The sequence below is a fragment of the Aethalodelphis obliquidens genome, unplaced genomic scaffold (assembly GCF_003676395.1).
Source record: "Aethalodelphis obliquidens isolate GAN/ISIS:26980383/991018 unplaced genomic scaffold, ASM367639v1 scaffold10, whole genome shotgun sequence".
NCBI classification, from domain to species: Eukaryota; Metazoa; Chordata; class Mammalia; order Artiodactyla; family Delphinidae; genus Aethalodelphis; species Aethalodelphis obliquidens.
The window spans coordinates 28,510,920-28,534,405 of NW_020837954.1; the positions used below are offsets into that span (position 1 = coordinate 28,510,920).

The window sequence follows — 23,486 nt, forward strand, 5'->3', positions numbered from 1 at the left end:
CCCCGGTCCGGGAAGATCCCACATGCCGCGGAGCGGCTGGGCCCGTGAGCCATGGCCGCTAAGCCTGCGCGTCCGGAGCCTGTGCTCCGCAACGGGAGAGGCCACAACAGTGAGAGTCCCACGTACCGCAAAAAAATAAATAAATAAATAAGTGAAATACCGGCAGACCTGCTAAGAAGCTAAGGCTGAGATCAGAGAGGTGAAAGAGTTCGAATGCAGCCTTTGTGAAAGACAAGAAGCCAGGTTGGAGACCCATTTGCACAGAGCTAGGATTCACCTCAGGAAAACGGTGAACCAGAAGAGAGCCTGTCCAGCAATGGCAAGCACAAAGAAAACCTTGGCTCTGGATCGAGGTTGAAAAAACAAAACAACAACAAAAAAATTGTCCTCTGAGGTTTCAAAAAACCCAAATTGGCCACACACAGGGTTCAGGGCTAGAAATCACACTATCTGTGTGGCCCAGAAAACTTAGACGAGAACTTCATTTAAAGTGGACCCAAGTCTGTGGTGCCCCCAGGTACCTGGCAAAGACAATTGGAAATCTACCCAGAGAAACAAACCCTCAACCCAGGTCTCACAGCACCCCCTCAGAGATAATGCCAACAAATATGAACTCACAATCAAAAATTACAAAATCCACCAGGAGACGAGCACCCGTGAACAAGAGTCATCAGAAACAATAAACAATAGAACCAGAACTGCAAAGGCTTCAGAAGATGGCAGCATCAGATTCTAAATGAAAGATAAGTACGCTTAATATCATTAAACAAATGGAGGAATGAAGCTACGAAGACCTCTTAATGAATAGGGAGGAAGAGACTAAAATGGAAAAAAAAAAATGACTGGACAAATCTGGAAAAAAATAAAAGGAAACTCTAGTAGTGGAAATAAAATAATTGTAATTTTAAACTCAGTGAAACCACAAGGATACCATCAGCCAAATCCCGAATGTGGGAAATTCCACAGGACAAATGACCTGTTTCTTCAACAACTAGATGGCAAGGATGAAAACAAATGAAATGGAACTGTTATAGATTAAAAGAGATATAAAAGACCTCAACCAAATGCAATGTGAGCATCCTGCTTCAAATAAACGACATCTAAAATATTGTTAAGAAATTATATCTAAAGAGAATTGTTCGAGGGACTACAAATATTTATGCTGACATGGCTAAAATGGGCTTTTGTCTTAGACTTATATTGGGGGACAATATAAGAAACAGCCATCTACCAGCCCTCCACAGTTTTCACTGTAAGAATACCATCTGGGATAATGTCACTACCCTATGGTGTGCTCTTAATGAAGACCTGAGGGAGGATTTGCTTTCAAGTCTCCAGAGAAAAACTGCTTCTCCTAAACTGATTCACTTTTATCTTAAGGATACTGCAGCTCTTGAAACCATGACTGTTTTTCTTTTTCCTTTGGTCTTTAGGAAACTCAAAGTCGAATACGCAATCCACCTCAAGCAGCTGCACAGAACCATATGGGACACATTCCTGTGTGCTATTTTATCCCAAATTAGCTCTATTTGCCTTTCCCTGGATTCCCTTAACCATATAGTTTATACTTTGCATATTTTTATAATCCACCTCAAGGTTTAAATAAAATTGTAAACCACCTCAAATTCTTGGTGTCTACTTTAGGAGGAACACAAGCTTTATATAAGTTTTTTTGGGGGGTGATTAGAGATGGTACTTATAATGTGAATGCCACCTAGACACTCAACAAAAGTGTTTCTGCACTTAGCTTTTTATCTCAAATAAGCTATAGTTCTTTAAAGGCACAAAACTGTATCTTCTCCAACTTTATATCACATATGCCTTACATACTTAACTAATCTGTTTAGGGGTGAGAGAACTAGAGCATCATTAAGACTTCACACAATAGTGTAATGCTCTGAGGTTTACTGACAGGAATGAATCAAACTACATTCTTTGGAGCCAATGTCTGAATCCGTGCAATAGATTTTCATAATCTGCTAAGACACAAAATCCTGGAGAGAGAGATAAATACTGATGGGTACTTCATAGGTTAATAGTACCTTGCATTCTACTCCTAAGTATATTGAAAATATAGCCCAAATTAATACGGGAGATGCAAGTCATGGTAAATTCATTAGACTCCCTCCTCTTTTAAATTCGTATTCTGTTTCTGAAATTTTGGTCAAACTCATATGCTGTTCATCCTAGACCATCACATATGATAACTTAGTATCTGACTCTGTTTGAAATTCCATATATCCCATTTTCTGTTTGTATTAGCATAGCCTAAATAAGACTAGAGGCTAAAAAGCAGAGACACACATGATGGGGTACTGGCAGTATGGTCTCAGTTCCCAGGGAACCAGAGCTACAGTAGAAATGAGAGATGGGCTGAGCAGGGATGACGCAGGGTACCAAAAGCAACAGTAATGTCTGTATTTACTGTATATTTTAAAGAAGAATTTATTATTCCCATTTTAGAGGTGAGAAAAATCAAGGTGCTCAGAAGTTAGTTAATTTCTCTGAGGTCCACAAAGAGAAAGTGACCGAACGAGAATTTGAATTTAGAGGTAGATATCTAATTCTAAAGCTTCTTCCATACCATCCTGCGGTGGAGAGAAGCAGAATGAAAAAAATGTAAACAATGTGTTTGAGGGTTTGGAGGAATGAGAACAACATGGGGAAGAAAGAAAGAAACAAACTGATAGGAAAAGGAAAGTGATATTTATTAATTCAACTGCTGTGAGCCAAGCACTTTTACTGCCTTACCTTATTTAAGTCATGCAAACACTTTGTTTGGTAGGACGTTTTTGTCCACAGACAAGAGGAGCCTCAGAAAAGCAAAGTGACATCTCCAAGTCACACAGCAAGTAAATACATAGCTGGGAATCAAATCCACATCTTGTGACCTGAAGTCAGGGACTCCAAAGGCCATTGTTCAAACACAAATTACCTTCATTCTCTTATCTCTATTGGGTTTTGTTCAGATCTGTCTGACCAAATCTCAAGAACCAGTCCAGGAAGAGGTCAAGAATACACGACAAGCTATCAGAGCTGCCCTGTCCAGCAGGGCTAGGGTGACTAACCATCCTGGTTTCCCCAGCTCTGAAGCATTTCTCAGGATATGGGACTTTCACTGCTGAAATCAATTCCAGGCAGATACTGATGGGAGAACTCAATGGCTCGGCCAAGGAGGGTTCCATCCACCATGGGGTTACTAGTTCCATTCAGAGATGGCCTTAGCATGGCAGCCAAGTAGCAGGGTGCCAGGATGGATGGGCAGACGCAGTAGGGGACAAACAAGAAGACGATGAGATGGAGTTGGAGTTCTAGGAATTCAGGAGCCAGTCTTGTGAAAACAACACACGTAAGATGATGTTTGTCTTACACTAGGCTAAGAATCTCTCTGGATTTAAAAAATACTCTTACAGCACCAGAACTGCCCTGACGAACATCTAATTCTGCCAGTTTGGTCTGAACAAAGGGTTTTTTTCCCCAAGCCCTTTGCCTCATATCCACCTACAGAACATAATTTTGAAATTGAGGTCTTTGAACCCTGGCTTCTCTCCTCACCCTAAGCACTGACACTCACTTTAGTATTTTTACCCCTCTCTTTTGAGACAACCAGCATTCTGAATTTTGTCCATCTTATCAAAATCTGGAAAGGCTCTGCAATCATTCATTGAACCCACTGGTGTGAATTTAAGCCAAAGCGGACTTTTGCCCAGGGTATTTTCATCTTATTTTATCCTACATCTCCAACTGTGGAGTGACTGGCTCTCCTTATAGCACCAAAGAGGACATGGGATAGCTGTCGGGGTGTGTGGAGAGGAACAGATGCCTCTCCCTAACCTCTGCCACTACCACAGTCCATGGAGTTGACATTGGACAAGTAAATCTAATTCAGAACTGCAAGCACCTGGTTGAAAAAAATGGGTAAGGCTTGTCCTCTTTTGAAACTTTATTTACCTAACTTATTTTTTTCCCAGAATTAGAATAGTAAAAGAGTTTTTAAAAAGTTGTTCCCTGAATCCGGGAGATATCTCTCTTTTGACAGTTCACTGAAAAATCATTCAAGTGAAGGAGGTAGAACAGGAGAGCAGAGGGTTTTTGCAATTTTCTTCATATTACGTTTTTTTAAACTTTTTATTGAGGTATTACCTATTGTGTAGAGAAGTACACAAATACACAGCTCATATTTTAAAAAAACTGAACACTCATGTAATCAGCACCCACATCAAGAAACAAAACATGGGGGCTTCCCTGATGGCGCAGTGGTTGAGAGTCCGCCTGCCGATGCAGGGGACACGGGTTCGTGCCCCGGTCCGGGAGGATCCCACATGCCGCGGAGCGGCTGGGCCCGTGAGCCATGGCCGCTGAGCCTGCGCGTCTGGAGCCTGTGCTCCGCAACGGGAGAGGCCACAACAGTGCGAGGCCCGCGTACTGCCAAAAAAAAAAAAAAAAGAAAGAAAGAAAATACGTATTACCAGTCCTTCCCTACCCATCCAGAGATAAACCATACAAATGAAATCCTTTGCTTTGTATTCTTTTCTGGCAGGCTTCTTTCACTCAGTATTATCTTTGTGAGATGTTGCTGCAGGAGGCACTCGTTTGTTCTTCCTCATTGCTGTAAAACCTGCCTTTGAATGACTATAACACGACTTATTTTCCATTCTAGTGTTAATGGCCATTTGTAGTTTCTACCTTGAGGTGACTACAAATAGTGCCTCTATGAACTTGATTATACATGCCTTTTGGTGAACATGTGTATGCATCTCAGTTGTTAATATATACACTTAGGGATAAAGTCACAGGGTCATGGGATATGCATGCAAATGTTCAACTTCAGAAGATATCGCCAAACGGTCTTCAAAGCCTTAGCCATTTCCAAGGAGAGAACAATTGATAATGAGAGTGCAGATTTAGAAGAAATTCTGGAAATCCAGTGAGCACATTCCCTGGTCTCTGGCTGACCTGCACTCCCACTGACCCTAATGGGCACAAAGCTCTTAATAAAGAAGGCACATCCCCTTTCTTCTGTACCCCTTTCACTAACCTTAGCTTGGTAAAAGCAGCCATGGAATGACCATGGGGTAGGGACCCTGATTTTCAACCTACTACCTCTGTAAATCTCCTGGCTCCAAGCTGGCCAAGCATGACAACAGTTTGGAACTCACTTTCTAAATACACAGAGCTGGGCTGGGCTCCGTCACCTACAGCAAGACACTTAGCTTCTCTGAACCAGCTTCCTCATCTGTAAACTGACAATTGTTGTATAAAGGCACTTGTCCACACTTGTCACTAAGGAGATTATATTAGTTACCTAGAGCTGCCATAACAAGTACCACAAACGGGGTGGTTTAAACAATCAAAATTTATTCTTTCACAGTTCTGGAGACCAGAAGTCAGTAATCAATGTGTCGGCAGGAGTTCGTTCCTTCTGGGATCTCTGAGGGTGAATCTGTTCCACGCCTCTCTCCTGGCTGCTGGCAACCCTTGGCATTTCTCAGCTTGCAGCTACCTAAATCCAGTCGCTGCCTACATGGTCACGTGTAGGCCTTCTTCCCTGTGTGTCTCTCTGTGTCCACCCTAATCCAGTATGACCTCAGCTTAATCATCGTCTGCAAAGACCCTACTTCCAAATAAGATCATATTCTGAGGTTCTGGTGGACACGAATTTTGAGAGACACTATTCAACTCAAAGCAGGGACATTTAATAAATAGTAACTATTAGTATCTACTATTTTATTATTTTCCTGACTGATGGCTGGATGGATGGACCTCTCATTCAACAACTCGTCAATAGTATTGAATGTCTACTATGGGCCAGGCACAGCGATACGGTCCCTGCTCTCATGAAAGTTACATGCTAAGGGAGCAGGGAGGGGGAGCAACAAATCTATAAATAATCATATAACCTGTCAGACGGTGACCATAAGAAGAAAAGGAACAGTGTATCTAAAAGTTCCGACTTGTTCCCTCCGTTCTACCCTGTATGCGACCTTCTGCTCTGGGGCCTTGTTGTCACATCAGCCCTTCATTGTGTCCTTTGCAAAGGAGGACATGAATTTTCCCATCTAAAAATGAGAAAACCCATTCCGGATAGCATTTTCCATTACAGTGGACAAATTAATCATGATTATACCATAAACTGGAGACTTGTATAACCGAGGAAATTGTTCCAAATGAAAGAATAGCTCACAGGGTAGGAGGTAAATCGGATTCCACAAGTGATAATAAGAAAGAGCAAAAGGAGGGCAGTTACGTATCAGGCTGCATGAATCATTTACTATAAATCCAGATGTTTGCAAAATGAAAAACAGGCCAAGTCCATGACCTCGTGAACTGATGTAAGGACTGGTTAAAATATGATAGGAGAATAAATATTATGGATTTTTTCTTTTAAGTCATGAAAAGGCCATTTACCTATCTATCACCTAAAAACATGTAGGGATAAAATATATATATATTGAAATTTTTATTTTGAACTGCCGTCAAACCACTTAAATTTTTTAGTAACCAAAGTTTCAATTATTATAAATCAGTAGCACAGCATGAGTGGCTTGTTATATCACTGTGGAGAGAAAAACACTTTGTTAAGCTCGTTTCCAAGGAAATGAAACGCTTTTCAGACATGTCATTAACGCTCATAAAATTCCCCAAAGCCAAGTAGAGGGCAGATGTTATTTTTCTGAATGGTCACAGACCATCAATACAAGGAAATCTCAGTTAATTGTTTGAGTATTTAATTGCTTATTTATACTTGGAGAAACCAATTTAAGACAGGAGACAGAGTGGTCTGTATTACTAAAATACATATCAAACTACATAGAAGGAACCTATGGTTTATAAAAAAAAGTGAAGCCTACATGGAGGATTAACCTATCACAAACAGAAGCAAAACACCAATGAAGTGGAAACTGTCTGCTCTTGTACATTCATGAAGCAAAGAGTCTTGAACCCCCCAAGACCCCTCCTGAGTTTGTACTAACCCAGAATTAACCTATCACAAACAGAAGCAAAACACCAATGAAGTGGAAACTGTCTACTCTTGTACATTCATGAAGCAAAGAATCTTGAACCGCCCCCCCGAGACCCTTCCTGAGTTTGTACTAACGCAGAATTCATTTCCACACTGACCCAGAACATTGCCGGTGCCCCAAGATTCCACCGCTTTAACCACCACACACCACACTCTACACATCACACTCCCACTCATATTTCCAAATCCCATATTTCTCTGTATTCTCCCTGAATTGTTCTGCTTCATGATGGGATGTTTGGACCACTATTCTTATCCTCTTCCCATCACCACCAGTTTCTGGGAAATGACATCCCCAGCTCGCATGACCTAGTACTTCTGTCCTCACTCTTCATAGCATATCCACCTGCCTCTAATGTGCTTACCCCGCTTACAGGCTTGCAAGAGTTTCCCTGACCTACCCAAGAAAGGTAGAGATCATATCGGATGCATAAAAGGCAGCAACAGTCAGGTGTTCATGGCTTTTTTGCCTATAGTAGTTAAGACTATGAATGAGCCTGTGGCGCCCTGAAAGACAATTCTGAATTCTGCAGTACGTTCATTCACAGAATCACTCATTAAGTAAATACTTACTGAGCCGTGTTGGGTGATAAATTACCTCGACACATGGTAGCCTCCAAGTATACTAACAGGCAAGCTCTCCCAGGGGTCACAGAACAGAAAGGCTCTCAGACTACCTTAGGCTTGAATCACGTGGTTCACCAAGTGAATTTAAAACATGCAGTGAGAAGCAAGGTGAAAAGATATGGTGTCAGTTATCACACTTAGACTAGAGTGCAAGCAGGTGGAAGAAACCACACGACCGGAATTCTGGGTTCAGCCTTCCCCATGGATGCTATTGTTGTAAGGACCAGAGTTACGGATGGGCAAGAGGTGAAGGTGCCTGGGGTCAGGGGCACACACCTGCTCTATCAGAGCAGCTCCATCAGGCCATAGCTGTAGTTTGGCAATTAGCCTATTGAGATGCCATGGATTATATCGCACTTCTTTGGTTAAGGACACACAGGCCAAAAGCGGCATGTCAATGAATACCCAAATTAAGCCTTCATAAATATTCGGCACTTTGTGTGTATTTAGTGTGTTATGAACATTTTGTAGCTACTTGGCCCTTCAACTCCTCTCTATATTCATACACATATACTCTAATTAATTTATTTGTCGAACAGGCTACTCCAGGCTTAACATATTAATGAGTTTCATCCATTCCATTTGTTTTCTCCTATAGCGGAACTGAACATTCTCAAACAATATAGCAAAAGGTACATTAGGAACAGTTACTGTGTCCCAAGGTCTGGAGGCAGGAAGAAGAGGCACAGAGCAGAAAGTAAAGGCAGAGAGTGAGCACGGGGGGACATGAGCAGCAAAGACATCCTGGAGGGGTTGCTCTGTGAAGTAAGACTTAAAAGCTGGACGGGACCTGCCCTGGGGAAGCAGAGGGTTTGGGCCTTCCAGACAGAAGAGGAACGACCAAGCAACTGCACTTAAGAGTGACCCAGCCTGATGCCTGCAGAAAACTAGAACATCATGTGCCAAGTGCAGAACGGGTGCATGGAAGGTGGGGCCGGAGAGGGGACAGGCAGGCCAGCAGGTGGAAGGTCTACATCAAGCTGGAGCTGGACAACGCTGAGGAGGAGATAGGCCGCCTCCTTTGAGGGCTGCATGTGGACTCGGGGTCCCAGCCAGGACTGTGTGGTGGAGGCTCTGGGCATCACAGCCCGGGCTGCTGAGTGGTGAAAATCTAATGCGTTGCAGGTCAGGTGAGTAGGAGGCCAGTGGTGTCCGGGGAGCAGGTGGGGTACTGCTCAGCGGAGGCCCACTTCACCTCCGCCTCTGTGCTGTAGCCAAGCCCTGTGGGCTCTGTTTGTCAGAACTGCCTCAGAGTAAATGAAGCGGATTTCACCTCTTTCCCTTCCAGCCGCTGATGGACGATCTCACCCAGCGGTGGACAGCGTTCAACACTATGTCATTCCACATTACGATTCCTGTTTGGTTTCTTGGCGAATAGGGGGCAGACTCAGAGCTCAGTTTTGATTTCACAAAGGGGCCCCTTTGCTCCACTCATGATGGATAAACAAACCCCCTTTCTGGGCCCTTTTTCAACCAGAGCTGATTAGGTTGTATTTATATTTGTGGTAAAAGGGTAAACATCCTCCAATTTCTTTAAATTTTCACTGATAGACTCAGAAAGATCTAGTCTAACTCCTAATGCCCAACCTATAACCTGGGAGCAGAGGGGAAGCTATAGGAAAGAAAGAAAACAAATAGCTGTGAATTGTAAACTGTATGCTTCCTAGTTCTTCAAGCCAGCTTAAATTAATGGGCTGGGCTTCCCTGGTGGCGCAGTGATTGAGAGTCCGTCTGCCGATGCAGAGGATGCGGGTTCGTGCTCCAGTCCGGGAGGATTCCACATGCCGAGGAGGGGCTGGGCCCGTGAGCCATGGCCGCTGAGCCTGTGCGTCCGGAGCCTGTGCGTCCGGAGCCTGTGCTCCGCAACGGGAGAGGCCACAACAGTGAGAAGCCCGCGTACCGCAAAAAAAAAAAAAAAAAATATTACAATGGGCTGCTCCATTCTCTTATTCATTCACTCAGCAAACATTCTGTGAGTCCTTAATGTGTAGGCAGCACACGTGTTTCACACAGTGATTCAACATCAGGCCCAAGTAGTGTTCATATGACACAGTTTAATTTATAAGTCAGAGATGGATTTTTCCCTAAATTAATAATGCTTAAGTTTCCAGGCCCCTCCCTTGAACAGGTATTTTCCAAGACCCTGGGAGAGGACTTAGCAAAGAGTTTACATAGTTGTGTGTTTTATGAAACATGCAAATGTATAATATTTTAACTGCATTGGCCTAAGCCCCATTTTATATTTCCATTTTGGCCTTCCTTCAGCCACACTTACCCTCGAGTTGGATGGCTTTGGAGTGGCTACAGGCATTTTGGGGTTCTGGCTAAGAAGTTAAATTGGGGGTACATTTGTGTTTAGCAGGATGTATGTATGTGGATCACAGTCATTTACCATGGATAGTTAAGTCAGTATTAACCATCCCTGTACAGGACCTAATCCCAGGAATGCTCTTCCATCACTGTGCTGACTTGCCCTGCATCAGGACCAAGGTACAGGGCCAAAGGTCACATCACGATCTGAATGTGTCCTACTGAACCCCGTACCCAAGTATGTGGGTAACAGGAGAAACAAGGTTTGACATGGAAGGAGCCAGAAGTTAGTCTGCCTTTTCCAGTCATCAGATGTGTAAAATTGGGTCCTTTGGTTGGGGACCCCAACTTTTTGGTTTGGGGAGGAGACACAGAAAGGTCCACAGGATAAATCACTACCTAGGTATGCCTGGCCTACCCTGGGAGTGCTAGAAAGCCAGGGGTAATGTGGGCCTAAGTGAAAGAAAGGAAGGAAGCATTGAATGCAGAGGGGGTGGAGACAGACAGGAAAAGATGGTTCTGTCACCTGGAAGAATTGTATGACTTGCGGAACTAAGTGACACAATGTAGCCTTGGTGTGTAGGGTTCTCTTTGGTCCTAAAATAGGATTCACGACACAAAATTATGCCCAGCAGTTGGAGCCATGTGAATACAGAGTAATACTGCAGACTGTTAGATCCTGCCTTGGTCATCGTTTGTATCTGCAGCTTTGAGTTATTTATACAAGGGTCTTACTTCCTTGGCTCTGAAACCAGAAAAAAATGTCTCTGACCTCAATTCCAGAGTAGTGTTGTCTGAATGCCACAGCTTACTTTCACAAGCGAGTCTCTGAAAGTGTGTCTACAGTTTTGCTGACAAAGTACCCACCTCTGCCTGCCCCAGAGGCATCTACCTTCCTGTTCTGGATACATTAACATAGTCCTCCGCTCAGTCCCAGCCTGGAGCCCTCTCCATCAGAAGATAAACTAGGCTCACCACATGGCAATACCAAGTTTCCAGGCTACTCCGGAAAGTTGAGTCCATCTGTGCCTCAAGTACCTTGGGTTTCCAGCGCACCATCAGTCAACAGCTGCAGGCTCCCCTGCTCATGGTGGGAAAACGTGATTCATGGAGCTGTAACGTATATGCTTCAGAGGTCTAAGCGAAACATAACCTAGAAGCTTTTGTAGTAATAAGTGTGAAGTACGATCTAGGAGACTCAAGACATAAAAAGCATAAAATCATCAGTCTCTGTAGATGATTGTCCTAGACGGATCATGATGCTTGATGGAGTTTCTACCACATCTTCAGTCCCAATCTGATGGACGATGCTCCTGCAAGCAGTTCTTTACACACAAATCAGTGTCACTTGGGATGGGATGCTTTGGGCAGAAAATATGATTTGATTAGTTTAAACAATAAGGAACTAATTACCTCACACAACGAGTCAAAGAGTAATTCAGCCGCTCAAAGATTTTTTTCCACCCTACCATCCTCTGTGTGGTGTGACCTTCCAGCTCGGCTCCCCCTTATGGTGTCAAGATGCTACTGCAGCTTCAGAAGGCCTTGTCTGGAGGGCAGAAAGGGCCTGCTTCCTCTCACATGTGGCTTTTTAAAAAGTCAGGTTTATGAATATAAGTTACATACAGTAAAATTCACCATTTTAAGTGTATATTTTGATGAGTTTGACAAATGTATACAGCCACGTAGCAATCAAGGGGTAGGACATTTCCATCAGGCCGAAAAGCTCCCTCACGTCTGCTTGGAGTCAGTCTTCTCCCACCACCCCAGCAGCTGGCAACCACTAATCTGAATTCAGTCCCTATAATTTGCCTTTGCACGGATGTCAGATAAATGGAATCATACATGAGAGTAGCCATGTGTGTCCAGCTTCTTACACTTAAGCACGATGCATTTGTGGTCCCTCCGTGTTGTTGCATATCTCAGTAGTTTGTTCTATTACTGAGTGGTACTCCATTGTACAGATATACCATGATTTGTCTACCCGTTCATGGACAAACATGGACATTTGGGCTGTTTCCAATTTTATCTATAATGAATAAAGATGCTGTAAACATTCACAGACAGGTCTGTGTGGATGTATGTTTTCATTTCCCTCAAGTAAATTCTTAGGAGTGGGATTGCTGGGTTGGGAAGTTAACGCACATCATTTTTTTTTTTTTTTTACAATGTTTTGTTTTGTTTTAAATGAAAGCTTCTTTCTGTATTTATTTATTTATTTTTGGCTGTGTTGGGTCTTCGTTTCTGTGCAAGGGCTTTCTCTAGTTGCGGCGAGCGGGGGCCACTCTTCATTGCGGTGTGCGGGCCTCTCACTATCGCGGCCTCTCTTGTTGTGGAGCACAAGCTCCAGACGCACAGGCTCAGTAGTTGTGGCTCACGGGCCTAGTTACTCCATGGCATGTGGGATCTTCCCAGACCAGGGCTCAAACCTGTGTCCCCTGCATTGGCAGGCAGATTCTCAACCACCGAGCCACCAGGGAAGCCCTCATCTTTTCTTTTTTTTTTTTTTCTTTGCGGTATGCGAGCCTCTTACTGTTGTGGCCTCTCCCATTGCGGAGCACAGGCTCCGGACGCGCAGGCCCAGCGGCCATGGCTCACAGGCCCAGTCGCTCCACGGCATGTGGGATCTTCCCGGACTGGGGCACGAACCCGTGTCCCCTGCATCGGCAGGCGGACTCTCAACCACTGCGCCACCAGGGAAGCCCGACACACATCATCTTTTAAGAGCAAGAAAACTTTCCCCAGAAGTTCCTCTGTGTTTGTTGGGTCCCGAGCCCCTGCCTAAACCAATCTTGGGCAGAAGGAACAGAAAGAAATGAACCAAAATCCACTCTCATGGCTATACAGGAAGGACAATCTCCCCTGGTCATATAGCTTCCTATGGAAACAAAATCCAGCCTCTTCCAGCAGGAAAAAAGAGAAAAATAGGTTTGCGCCAGTGACCAGTAGAGACCCACCCAAGAAACACCCTAACTCTGGACTTCTTGTATTAGATAATTAATTCCTTATTTTGAAAGCCACTTGAATCAGATTTTCTGCTGAAAGCACCCTGAATGACCCATGTGTGGCTGCCTGTAGCAGTTTTACCCATCAGAGGCAGACTGCCATGACTGATACCTGGTAACCTTGGGGTCCTGGCCACAGCTGATTGGACCACAAGCTGGTCAATGGCCCACGAGAGGCTCACTGAGGTGTTCCCCTCTAGATCTGGCTGAACCAATCACATAGTCTCTGGGAGAGTTTGAGCTCAAGACAGAGGAAAAGAGACAGTAAGTAGAAGAAGAAGGGCAGCAGAATCAGACACAGAGAACTCAAGCAGAAAGGATGAAGGAAGGAGAGTAGAGGGATGCCATGTCAGAGTGAGACAGTGATCCAGAGGGATGACAGAAGCAGCAGCAGAGATTAGCAGAACCCTCTGTACGACTCAGTCATCAGATGAGGGAACACTGGCCATCACTTCCAGGAGAGGGTGAGATGCCACTGCCACAGCTTCAGGGGATCTGGAAGAGTTCTCTGTTTTTGCTGAGACTGCTGAGATGATTGCCAGTCTTTTTTTTTTTTTTTTGCGGTACGCAGGCCTCTCACTGTTGTGGCCTCTCCCGTTGCAGAGCACAGGCTCCGGACGGGCAGGCCTAGTGGCCATGGCTCACGGGCCCAGCCACTCCGCGGCATGTGGGATCTTCCCGGACCGGGGCACGAACCCGCGTCCCCTGCATCGGCAGGCGGACTCTCAACCACTGCGCCACCACGGAAGCTCAGCCCTTTTTTTTTAATGATGTCAGGATGTATCCACCTCTGCACTGTGGGGTTGGTATTCTGAATGCCCATTTAACAAGAAAAACAGGAATTCTTTTTTTCCTTATGAATTGCTTTCCTGAATCTCCTATATGTGTTTCATCTATTCTCCCTGGCTGTGTGTGTTTTTGTGTGTGGAAAAAGCAAAGCTTAAATGTCAGAAGGAAGGGATCACATTCCCCATCCTCTTGCCAACCAAGAGCACATTTACTAGTCTCTTCCCTCCATTAAATGTTAAATGATGTTTATGAAGCACCCACATGGGCCTGGAGCTTTTCTCAGTGCTCAAGGTTGCCAGGTGGTCAACATAATGGCATTACCCTTTATTTGAACTCTCTACTCTGGTGTTCTTGGAGGCCCTGCAGGAACACGAGCAGACTCAAATTTAAAGTGAGAACCAAGAAGGGGGATAGATACGACACATGAGGAGTAGTCCCGATTCTCAATCAGGTACATCAGTGGGCCGTGCCTGGTCAGTTTCACCTTATCAGTGCTGTCCAACTGCTGTCCTCAACTTCTCTGGTCATCCTCTACCCTGCCTGAGCCCTCTGCCCCTTACCGTCCACAGGAAGATTTGACAACCCAGCAAGTGTCGAAAGGGTATCAAAATAGATCAACTTTTCCTATGAGAATCTCACAGATGGAGTGACCAGACTCACTGACTAGATATCGGGGTTCATGATTTTACAGTGGGGAAGTGCATCTTAAACCAGAGCTAGCCTGAAAATCTAGATCATACGGTCGCTACAACTGCTAACCAGGTAAATATAAAAATGGGCATTTCATCCTAACACGAGGAAAAGAGATATGCTTCTTTAAAGATGAATTGTGTCCTTTATTTTGTGTCCAAACCTGCAATCTTTCAACATCTTGTTCGGTGTAACAATAGCTATGTAAACTCAGGGTGGGTAATTACCTTCCTATCATCACCAGGAACTGGGATATGTAACATGCAAAAGTAGACTGTAACATCCTCCTACTAGAAAAGCATCCACTCCAGGAAAGCACAGAGACTCCTTCACACAAACCCATCTGCAAAGCAGGCAGGAAGGAGGAGGAGGGAGGGGAAGCTTGTGCGCCACCAGACTCTTGCCCTCCTCTGTCTTGGAGTCTTCTGCTCCGGTTCAGGAGAACGCTTTCAGGCCAGCAATGATGAATCTGACGCCATGTGAATGAGATTTGCAGGTGTGAGTGGGAGGCTGCCGGGGCAAACCCGGATGAATGGGAATGTGGGGAGAGGAGGGTTTCTGGGACAGAAGCAGAAGCAAAGGTTGTGCTTGAATGAGCAAAAATAGGACAGACGCCTCTTCTTGAGGGAGGGTAGATGGGTCGTCCCAAGAGGCAACTTGAGGGCTCTGAGCTGTACAACCTCAGTGCTGCTGTCCGGGAAGGATAAAACCAAGTGGGAGACGGCTTCAGCAGACACTGAGAGTCAGAATTGTCTGATGGCTTGGAAAGTCTGCCAAGCCCACTGGGGCCACCTCCACAGTAGCTCAGGCTAGGCAGCAGTCCTGATAGGTCAACCCCCATGAAAGCAGATGACTGGGTAAGTCAAGGGCACAGTGCCTGCCACATAGTAGGCACTAAGTAAATAGTTACTGAATGAATGAATGAGTGGGTGGATGAGCCAATGTAAGCTTCAGAGCCAATCATTTGGTCCAGGAACTGTATTGATTCATTCATTAGTTCATGCAGTACATATATTTTGAGTGTCCCCTCTATGTCTTGAACTATGTAGCAGTTCATGATAGAAAAGGTCTGCCCTCCAAAACTTCTAGTGGGGAGACAGAGACAAATAAATACACAAGCAAATATATAATAAGATAATTTATAAGCAAAGGCAAATGCTATAGAGAAACTAAAATGTAGTGTTAGACTAGAGCAGAGGTCAGCAAACTTTTTCTGTCAAGGGCTAGAGAGAAAATAGGTTTTGTGGACCAAATACTCTCTCTCTCTTAAAACAACTCAACTCTGCCATTGTAGCCTGAAGGCCCCTGTGGACAATATGTAAATGACAAGCATGGCTATGTTCAAATAAATCTTTATGGACACTGAAATTCGAATTTCACATAATTTTTTATGTCGCAAAAATGTTTTTTTTCAACCATGTAAAAATGTAAAAACTATTATTGGCTCTCAGGCCATATAAAAACAGGTTGATGGCCAGATCTGGCCCCCAGGACGTAGTTTGCAGGCCCCTGGAATAGAGTGACGGGGTGGGAGGGTCTGCTGGGAAGGTGACATTTGAGCCTAGACTAGCATGGGGAGAAAGAACCAGCCATGCAAAGAGGAGGGAAGAACATTCCAGGCACAAGGAGGCATGGTGCAAAGGTGCGTGCGTGTATATATACACACAAACACACATCCACAGTACTATCCACCACAGACAGTTGTTGAATAGTGGTGAGAGAAAACGGATGTAGAAACGTCTGTGTCCCCACCTGACCATGAGTTGGGGATGAAGGCTATCCCGGTCTCTGTGCTCATCAGCCAGGTGTGCAGCTTCACACTTTGATGGACTGGCATGTCTCCACACAAAACAGATTCTGACTTTACTGGCCCTGGTTTCTCTTCTGCATATTTCCTCATTGTTCAAGATTAGTCATTAGATTTTCAAGCAACAGCATCTTTCTGGAAAATCTGTGGGAGAAGCAGCTCACAAAATGAGGTTGTGCTTGTTTGTTTTGTTTTGTTTTGTTCAGGGTTTACAACTTTTTGAGTGTTATGGATTGATTCCTGGATTCTAACCAACGTCAATCATCCTGGTGCCTTTCACATGAGTGTATGGACATAATCTCACTAAACACAAATTATCGGAAGTCTTCTGGAATTGTGGAAGTCTTCTGGAAAAATGGACAACTCGATCCATCAACCACGCACCGTGACAGCCGTGGCTACCATCAAAAACTAGGCGAAGGAGGTTCTTGGAAGCCCCTGCTGTACCTTCTCCAACCCCTACTAAGTAGGGATAGAGTAAGAGGGTGTGATGGAGAGAAACAGCCAGCCCCAGGTGAAAGGAACTTGTCTTTGAAGCATATTGTTTTGATTCTTTGGCTTCCGGCCCCTACAGCCTTTGGACTTGAGTCAATTCCTGTTCTTGTGGAAGCTACCCAGGTTCATACTTTCCCCCTCCGTATGTGGATTTTTACTTTGTCAATTAACATTTCTTGCACAGAATTAAGGCACAGAATAGCATCTCAATCCTTCATATCCCCAACTGGGGGCCAAAGCAACTCAGCAGTTTTCAAGTCCTGGCAGCATCAAAAGAGCATCTGCAATCAATTACCACCTTTTCTCCCCCTGTTTCTCACCATCCGTTGCTTAAAAATGGCTAACTTATTTTTTTCCCTCATATCCTTGTAAAAACACATGCACACACCAACACACACATGGCTCCCAGGCTGAGATCACAAGTGCCAAAGCTCAGCCTGGAGAGAACGTTTATGACTGGGTTATACATCCCCGAAAATAGGGGTTTATAATGGAAACACTGACAGATCATTAACTATAATAGTATAAACCGAGGCACAGAATTTTCACGTTGTCTCCATTTTGTTTGTGTCAGCAGGATTTCCAGGCCCAGAATCTGGTTGGAGCTCATGAGCTGTGCCCAAATGTGTGAGGCAAATCTGAGGGCAAGAGGACAGCCCGGAGAAAATGGCTCAGGACATGCAGAGTCTTCAGGTGCAGAATATTCTGTGATGTTTGGATTCAGAAATGATCACAGGAATCTCAGCATGGAGAAGACAACCATCTGGGCTGGAAGCTTAAATCCCTGTCAGCCACTCATCTCCAATGACCAATTGCTCCTTGCCCCAGGCATGACTTTTACTGATTTAAAGAAGCAATTTAGAGCAACTAGCTAGTTAGCTGATAGATGGAAACTATCCCCAGCAAGGTCTCCATTCTAGTTTTTGTGCTCTCCTAGGAAGAGACGCATCCACCAACTTACCACCAATGCTTAGAACATTGCCTGACACACAGTAGATGCTCAAAGCATATTTGGTGCTGCACGCATAACTGGATGGACCCATGAGCTAATGAAGGAATTAACAGAGCTCTTTCGGCCTCACTCAGGTTTCTCACGTGTGAAACGAGGGGGTTCAATACCAACAGTGGTTCTCCACTCTGGCTGCACGCTGGAATAACACTAAGTCACTTTACAAACATACTAACACCTGGACCCTACCCCCGACCAAATAAGTCAGAATCTCTAGACATGTGGCTTGAGCAGCAATAGTTAGAAAAACACCCCAGGTGGTTCTAATGTAGACTAGATGATTCTAAAATTCCTTTCTGTGTTTTTAATTCTAACTAATTTGGGTCATGAAATTCAAGGCCTAGAATTTGTCTCTCCTCAGCTCAGAGAGGTAAAAGGAACAGGAGTGAAATGACATTGAGAAATTATAGTTAGGAAATAATGACCATTTATTGGACTCCTTGGTGCTAGGCACTGCGTATTGCATACTATTATCTCCAGCCCCTCTGACAGGTGGCCTTATCCCAGCTTCCCTGTTTTTCAGATGAGGAACCTGGGGTTCAGAGAAGCAAAGTGAATTATCCAGAGATAAGGAGTTATCCAGGGAGAGGCTGACCTCCTCAGCTGCCGTGGGGCATTGTCAATTCCTTTTCAGAATTAAAGGGTGTTCAGCATCCGGCAGAGATTTTATGTTCAGGCAGAGTGTTGGAAGAAAGAGAAGTGAGAACTTCAAGACACACCACACAAAACTGTGAGGTTTGGGGAGGAGGAATTCCCTCCCACCCCTGCGCCCCTCCAAAGTGAAAAAGGACAAGCTCGCGCTCCCCCAGGCCTGGGCCAGCTGTCAGAGATGAGCCCTGATAAAGGCCCTGGGCCTCCTCCTTGAATTCCTTTGTTCCAGAACCTATCCCATTAGAAAAAGGTCACACATCTTTGGCCCCTTTTAATTTCAGGGGTGGAGAGGTAAAAGCCCAGTCGGGGAAACATGTGCAATTATGAGCAATTACTTAAACGGCTTTCAGACAAGCCTTGGCCCTCCACCAGCGGGCACAGGGGCCGGCGTCTGCGTTTTGTAGGCGAGAAGGAGCGAGGGTGGGAAGGTGGGGACGGGGGAGGGGAGACAGCAAAGCCTTTTGTCACTGGGCTACAAAAAAACCCCATTGGTATTTCCTGCCACCGGACTAGCTGACACTAACCAGCCCTGCGCAGGGGAACTATTCACTTAAAAGTCATCGTTTCCTTTACTTATCTGCCTCTAAAGAAACAAATCTATTAGCAGCAAGAAATCACTCCAGCGGCTTCAACTAAGTGCTTCCCCTGCTGAAAATGCCAAAGCCCTCCTGCCTTCAGCTCCGGCCGGCCATCCCCTGGCCTCCGCTCCTCCCAGGCAGCAGCTCCGAGCTGGCCCGTGTCAGGGCGTCTCTGGCCACTACAGATAACAAGGGCCATTACGTTCCAAATCCTTCCCCAACCTCCTCCCCTCCCTTCCGCCAAAATCCCAAACCCAATTTCTCCCTGGCAGATCAAAGGCCGCCCAAGCTACAGGAGAGCTCACTTGATCAATAAACTCTTGACATGGGAATAAACAGAAGGATACAATATTCTCCTTCAGGATTTATTTTGTCCATGGAATAGCAGTGGCTTGCTATGCCTTTCCTTTTGAGAACCATGGAGATTCGGTGTTAAAACTCAAAATAGTTTACTCCTGAATGAAAAATCAAAAATGCCCAGATCGCCCGAAAACACTTTTTCAGTGTTTGTTGGCCTTAAACATACAAACTGTTAGGGGAAGACTAGATCTTCCAAAAGCAAACTTTCCTTCCACTCCAACTCGGTTTGCAAAAGTTTACTGTAGAGCTACCTAAGCAAGGCAATCTCATTTTGATAATTAACTTTGCAATTTAGGAAGTATGATAAAAATTAATATGCATCTCTCACTGTTCGTCCTAAAGAATTCAAAATTACTTCCCAGACAACGATCTGAAACTGTAGATGAAAAAGTACAGCAAACCCCAGAAATGTTGAATCCAGGACGCTGTGCATTTGGGACATACCGATTGTTTTTAAACTCTTGAGAATATTTATTTAAAAAATCAGTTCATTGATTCCTGTATCACTCTCCTATGGCTGTTTCTTTGATACTGAAATCCTTAACCCGCGAAACTGAAGGAGAGAGAATTTCAGCTGAGTTGCTAAAATAGTCCAGGGAACTCATTTGGAATCTAGCTATCTAGATTGCCCCATTAACTACCATGTTACGTTTACTCACACATGCTTTCATATATAGCACATGTATATCACAATTTTTAGAAATAAAGCCTTGCATCTTCCTCCTTTGTAAGATATATAAACGTATACTTAGATCAATACGAGCTTTTCATTAGTTAGTAAGGAAAATGCTCCCCAAAGATCACTGAGGCATATTAAACCACTCTAACTTAGGATCCAGATAAGAGAAAGCAAAGTAGATCAGCAACATAGGCCAGAAGATGAGGAAAAGGAGGGGGAAAATGGTGTCTTGTGACACAATGACAGTTACAGCTTAAGCCCAGAATATAGACAACAGGGTGTGTCAGCTTTACATTTATAGCCCACAGGAAGAATAGAAACTCCTTGCCAACCTGTTTGTATATTTCCTCCTACAGCATGACTTCAGATTGATAACTACCATTTACTGAGATCTCACATTTACCAGGCGAAGAGTGAAGCACTTGACAAACTCTACATGATTTCCTTTATTCCTCACAAGAGTCCTATGAAATAGGTACCATTTGACAGATGAGGTATAGGGTCCTAAAGAGGTTAACTGTCTTCCCCAGGGTCACATGGAAGCGACTGGAAATGCTGATATTTGAATGGGGGCATCTGACTTCAGAGCTGCCACGTGAACTGCCAACCTGAGACAAAAATGTCTGCAGCTTCCCTCCCAGCCCAGCACTAAGAATTTCAGTCAAGAGGCAGTAGCCTTTCTCTTCTATAAAATCGTCCTCAGTCTTCTCCATCCAAACTTTTATATGATCAAACAGTGTTTATTTTATTCATGGATATGTTTACACTGCCTTTCTCCAAGTACATTATTTTTGAAACACTTTCCCCTTATTCTTACATTTCTGCCAATTAAGTCAGGAGAAAATCAATATTTCATGGAGGAGAGAAGGAATCATAAAGTACATTGGTGGGGACCTAGAAACAGGTCTACCGATTCCATGTACCTTCCCCCTTAGTCTTGTGACCTTCAGGAAACACATCATTTACATTAATTTCATTAGTTTTCAAGTGTAACATTTTAAAGAAGCCTGGCATGATTTATTGATGTCCGTCCCCCGGCAGGAGTATTTTTCTCTTTCTCCTCTTAGCACAATGATTTGCACTAATCCTTTAGAGGGCGGTGGGCAAGTCTTTTGTTCTATGAAGGTAACGTGCAACTGTCCAGACCCTGCGTTCAATGGCTACTTTGCCAGCCCTCTCAAGTAGCTTTACCATGAAAGTTCAGGGTCAAACAGCCTTTGGATACAGGTATACTGTACCGCTCAGCAAACTCACCCAGAATGGCCTGCCTGCCTGAACACAGAACTTGGCATCCTTGGCCTCAAAGGGTTCAGCACCACGGGTCCACCTCGTGGGAAAAATGTCTCTGAGCCAAACCATACAAAGCCAAAGTGGTGGGGGGTAGGGGAGGAAGACCAAGCCAGCCAAAAGAGAAACATGTTTCCCCTGTCAAGGAAATCAGCCGGGTGAGGCCAAAGTGGGACAACGGGGCAGGGGCTAGAAGCTCCAGTGGCACCCATGGCGGATAACAGCCTCACGGAGCCCCTCATCTTGATGAATATGTCTGGGCTTCGCCGGCTTCTTGGTGCCCTGGTTCATCCCTAAGGAGCGATCATCACCATGGTAGTGACCTGTTCAGTTTGCTGCTATCTCTTTTGGCTGATTGCGGTTCTGGCCCAAGTCAACCCTCTCTTTGGACCAGAGTTGAAAAATGAAACCATTTGGTATCTCAAGCATCTTTGGCCTTGAGGGACAAGACTCCCTCTCCAGTGCTCAGCCACTGACGTCATGAAGAGAATTCCTCTAGATGCAAAAGCACCTCCAAACCCAGACCACCTTCTTGGACTCACCTATTTTGGCCATCAGTTGCCTTAAACATTCACACCATATTTGCATATCTTATTCTATAATGAAGTATTTTTTCCTACCGTCTTTTTTACACTTTGAAAGATTACGTACCTACTTAACCTAAAGTGTGTCGACGCCGTAAAATGTTTACACAGTCTTCTGAGGTAGAAAGTGCTCCTCCTCTGAGAAACGTGTTACTCTCTCCTTGGAATCTATGGATTTGAAGACAAATCCATAGATTCCTGCTACAAGACAGATTAAGGCTCCAGTGGAACAGTCAATAAGGGAACACGTTCCGAGGGAAGATGTGACCCAACAGATACACAAAAGTATATTCTCAGGATGAATCTTATTTCTGCCCTCTTTTGGAATAACTTATTTTTCTGCTTCCTATGAAAAAAAGAAAAGAAAATCAAATTAGTTCCCTGCCCTCAATAATATATAATTTGAAGAAGGTCTTGCAATGTGCTGAGATTTAGGTGAAAATGTTAATTAAACCAAGTTGTTGAGTAGAGTCGAGGGAACAGTGGATAGGCCAGAGTTGTGTAGCAAACACAGCGAGAACTAACCTGCCCAATGAGCAGGACTCCATGAAAAGTCACATTTCCCAGAAGACGACTTTCCATCAGATTTCTCAAATGTCACAGGATTTTGCTGACAAAGGAGAAGCCTCAGCTCAAAGTGTCTCTGTGGAGGCCGCTATGAATCAATCTCCTGCTCTCCCACGCGCCTGTGGCCACAATAGATCTGCCTTGTCCACTGACACACGTGTCACCTGGGCTCCTCACAGCCAGAGGCACATGTGCCTAAACAGGCTAAATGAATTCTTGGCCTTGTAACAAAACAAGGATAACCAGCCACTGGTGTCTGACCCCATGACCTTGGCCTCTTTAGCACCGTGCCTTCCCCAACAGAGTTAAAGAGCTGTGTGCTCTGTGGTCATGTCACCTGGCAGGAAACCATCAAGCATGTGAGTCCTGTATGGGCAAGGAAAGTCTGGAGAAATTAAGGCTGAAATACTGCCTACACGTCTATTTCTAGGAAGTGGTGTACTTCATATAACATGTTCCTATTTTCAAAAATGTCAAAATTGCTACATACTGAAAATGGTTGCTTTTGAGCCTTTAATAGAAATATGACTATGTATATAACAGGTAGGTAGATATTATGTATACATAACATATTATATATATTTATATGTTAAATTACATATACATTATATATAAAAAATACATATATATAATTTATGATTATATATATAAAAAATAATATATATAATTTTATATAATACAGATATATATACATAAAAAATTTTAGAACCTTCTTGAGGGGAAATTAAAATAGGTGTTTCAGAAGCTTTCCAGTGGCCACATTTCACCTGGGCCCACCAGGAAGACTAATAAAATAAGGATCTTTTTTTGTTTGTTTTCCAAAGGAAAATTACCACCGAAATTCTAGTGATCCTTCTCCTGGCAAGTCCCCTTGGTATTAGTCTCTTGGCCTTTTTCTCACGTGCCTGAGGAGCAAGGAGTCTGCTGCAACGGAAGCCTCCGCTTTGGGGGACTTCACTGGAATCTGCTCATGGAACTGTTTCCTTCAGTGGCTCCTCTTCCCCTCCCTCATCCTTTGCTCCTT

At 44.3% G+C, this 23,486-nt stretch overlaps 1 pseudogene; it reads left to right on the forward strand.

Moving 5' to 3' along the window:
• The first annotated feature begins 21,521 nt into the window (after positions 1-21,521).
• On the forward strand, positions 21,522-21,753 carry LOC113623030 (V-type proton ATPase subunit e 1 pseudogene; annotated as a pseudogene).
• The last annotated feature ends 1,733 nt before the right edge of the window (positions 21,754-23,486 follow it).